A 3,393-nucleotide genomic window follows, 5' to 3' on the forward strand; every position below is an offset into this window, starting at 1 on the left:
TGCTTGTGTTTGTAGCTTCAACATTACAATAATACCAAGCAAATGATTGTGTTTCTAGATCCAAAATAAATACCAAGCTAAATGCTTGTTTACAGATTCAACAGTGCAGTAATACCTAGCTAAATGCTTGTGTTTTCTAGCTCCAACAGAAATACCTAGCTAAATGCTTGTTTACAGATTCAACAGTGCAGAAATACCTAGCTAAATGCTTGTGTTTTCTAGCTCCAACAGAAATACCTAGCTAAATGCTTGTGTTTTCTAGCTCCAACAGAAATACCTAACTGAATGCTTGTGTTTCCAGCTCCAACAGTTATACCTAGCTAAATGCTTGTGTTTCTAGCTCCAACAGTTATACCTAGCTAAATGCTTGTGTTTCTAGCTCCAACAGTAATACTTAGCTAAATGCTTGTGTTTCTAGCTCCAACAGTAATACCTAGCTAAATGCTTGTGTTTCCAGCTCCAACAGAAATACCTAACTGAATGCTTGTGTTTTCTAGCTCCAACAGAAATACCTAACTGAATGCTTGTGTTTCCAGCTCCAAACGTGCGGTGATACCTAGTTTTATGCTTGTGTTTCTGGCTCCAACAGTAATACCTAGCTAAATGCTTGTGTTTCTAGCTCCAACAGTAATACCTTGCTAAATGCTTGTGTTTCTAGCTCCAACAGTAATACCTAGCTAAATGCTTGTGTTTCTAGCTCCAACAGTAATACCTAGCTAAATGCTTGTGTTTCCAGCTCCAACAGAAATACCTAACTGAATGCTTGTGTTTCCAGCTCCAAACGTGAGGTGATACCAAGTTTTATGCTTGTGTTTCTGCTTCCAACAGAAAGACCTAGCTAAATGCTTGTGTTTCCAGCCCCAACAGTAATACCTAGCTAAATGCTTGTGTTTCCAGCCCCAACAGTAATACCTAGCTAAATGCTTGTGTTTCCAGCCCCAACAGTAATACCTAGCTAAATGCTTGTGTTTCCAGCCCCAACAGTAATACCTAGCTAAATGCTTGTGTTTCTAGCTCCAACAGTAATACCTAGCTAAATGCTTGTGTTTCTAGCTCCAACAGTAATACCTAGCTAAATGCTTGTGTTTCTGACTCCAACAGTAATACCTAGCTAAATGCTTGTGTTTCTGGCTCCAACAGTAATACCTAGCTATATGCTTGTGTTTCTAGCCCCAACAGTAATACCTAGCTAAATGCTTGTGTTTCTAGCTCCAACAGTGAGACTTAGCTTAATGCTTGTGTTTTCAACAGTACAGTAATACCAAGCCAAATACATGGGTTTCTAGCACCAACAGTGGAGTAATACCTAGCTAAATACTTGTGTTTCTATTACAACAGTATTACCTAGCAAAATGCTTCTGTTTCTAGCTCAAACAGTAAACCAAGCTAAAGCTCAACAGTACAGTAATACCCTAGCTAAATACTTGTTTCTATTACAACAGTATTACCTAGCAAAATGCTTCTGTTTCTAGCTCAAACAGTAAAACCAAGCTAAAAGCTTGTGTTTCTAGCTCCTACAGTAATAACTAGGTAAATGCTTGTGTTTCTTGTTCCAACAATAATACCTAGCTAAAGGTTTGTGTGTCTAGCTCCAACAGTACAGTATTCAATTGTTCAATGTTTGTGTTTCTAGCTCCAACAATAATCCCTACCTATATGATTGTGTTTCTAGCTCCTAAAGGGCATGAAAACATAGCTAAATGATTGTGTTTCTAGCTCCAAAAGGGCATGAAAACATAGCTAAATGATTGTGTTTATTGATCCAAAAGGGCATGAAAACATAGCTAAATGATTGTGTTTCTAGCTCCAAAAGGGCATGAAAACATAGCTAAATGATTGTGTTTCTTGATCCAAAAGTACGGTAATAACTAGCTAAATGCTTGTGTTTGTAGCTTCAACATTACAATAATACCAAGCAAATGATTGTGTTTCTAGATCCAAAATAAATACTCAAGCTAAATGCTTGTGTTTACAGATTCAACAGTGCAGTAATACCTAGCTAAATGCTTGTGTTTTCTAGCTCCAACAGAAATACCTAGCTAAATGCTTGTGTTTTCTAGCTCCAACAGAAATACCTAGCTGAATGCTTGTGTTTCCAGCTCCAACAGTTATACCTAGCTAAATGCTTGTGTTTCTAGCTCCAACAGTAATACCTAGCTAAATGCTTGTGTTTCTATCTCTAAACAGTAATTGTTCCAATGATTGTGTTTTATAGCTACAACTGTGCAGTGAAATGCTAAATGCTTGTGTTTCTAGCTCCAACAGTAATGCCTAGCTAAATGCTTGTGTTTCTAGCTCCAACAGTACTACCTAGCTAAATGCTTGTGTTTCTAGCTCCAACCAGTAGTAATACCTAGCTAAATGCTTGTGTTTCTAGCTCCAACAGTAATACCTAGCTAAATGCTTGTGTTTCTGGCTCCAACAGTAATACCTAGCTCAATGCTTGTGTTTCTAGCTCCAACAGTAATACCTAGCCAAATGCTTGTGTTTCTTGTTCCAACAGTAATACCTAGCTAAATGCTTGTGTTTCTTGTTCCAACAGTAATACCTAGCTAAATGCTTGTGTTTCTAGCTCCAACAGTAATACCTAGCTAAAAGCTTGTGTTTCTAGCTCCAACAGCAAAACCTAGCTTAATGCTTTTTTTTTTAGCTCCAACAGTGCAGTACTACCTAGGTAAATGCTTGTGTTTCTAGCTCACACAGTACTGTAAAACTTAGTTAAATGCTTTTGATTCTAGCTCCTGCAGTAATACCTAGCTAAATGTTTGTGTTTCTAGCTTCAACTGTGCAGTAATACCTAGATAAATGCCTGTGTTTCTAGCTCCAACCCTGCAGTGATACCTAGCTAAATGCTTGTGTTTATAGCTCCTACAGAAATACCTAGTCAAATGCTTGTGTTTCTTGTTCCAAAAGTAATACCTTGCTAAATGCTTGTGTTACTCGTTCCAAAAGTAATACCTAGCTAAATGCTTGTGTTTCTAGTTCCAACAGTAATACCTAGCTAAATGCTTGTGTTTCTAGTTCCAACAGTAATACCTAGCTAAATGCTTGTGTTTCTAGTTCCAACAGTAATACCTAGCTAAATGCTTGTTTTTAGCTCCAACTGCAATACCTAACAGTGTGAATAAAATCACATTCAGGCATTAGACACTTTGAGCCAATGTACACAGTACAGTGTGTTCACTGACCAGAGCTGTTCCTTCTATAGGCCTTCAGATCAGTCAACATCCTGCTACTGTGCCACTTCCATTGTTACTTGTTATTCCTCCATTCCCTAAGGGCATTGCATTGTGTTCTCCCAGTGTCCTATATAGGGAGAGTCTCTCTCTCTCTCTCTCTCTCTCTCTCTCTCTCTCTCTCTCCCTCTCTGTCTCTGTCTGTCTCTCTCCGTGT

General features: G+C 38.3%; 1 long non-coding RNA gene across 4 annotated transcripts; it reads right to left on the reverse strand.

Moving 5' to 3' along the window:
- Nucleotides 1-571: 571 nt before the first annotated feature.
- LOC127913738 (uncharacterized) lies at nucleotides 572-3,093 on the reverse strand. Of its 4 annotated transcripts, XR_008086610.1 has the most exons (8): nucleotides 3,076-3,093; nucleotides 2,549-2,587; nucleotides 2,354-2,431; nucleotides 2,115-2,153; nucleotides 1,108-1,146; nucleotides 991-1,068; nucleotides 674-712; nucleotides 572-634 (listed from the first exon to the last, which is right to left on the reverse strand). It is a non-coding gene; the product is annotated as an uncharacterized LOC127913738 (long non-coding RNA). The 4 variants fall into 4 exon arrangements; XR_008086608.1 differs by lacking the exon at nucleotides 3,076-3,093 and adding an exon at nucleotides 3,037-3,060 and having other exon boundaries at nucleotides 572-712; XR_008086607.1 differs by lacking the exon at nucleotides 3,076-3,093 and adding an exon at nucleotides 2,998-3,021 and having other exon boundaries at nucleotides 572-712.
- Between the last annotated feature and the right edge of the window lie 300 nt (nucleotides 3,094-3,393).

The sequence above is a fragment of the Oncorhynchus keta genome, chromosome 30, assembly GCF_023373465.1.
Source record: "Oncorhynchus keta strain PuntledgeMale-10-30-2019 chromosome 30, Oket_V2, whole genome shotgun sequence".
NCBI lineage: Eukaryota > Metazoa > Chordata > Actinopteri > Salmoniformes > Salmonidae > Oncorhynchus > Oncorhynchus keta.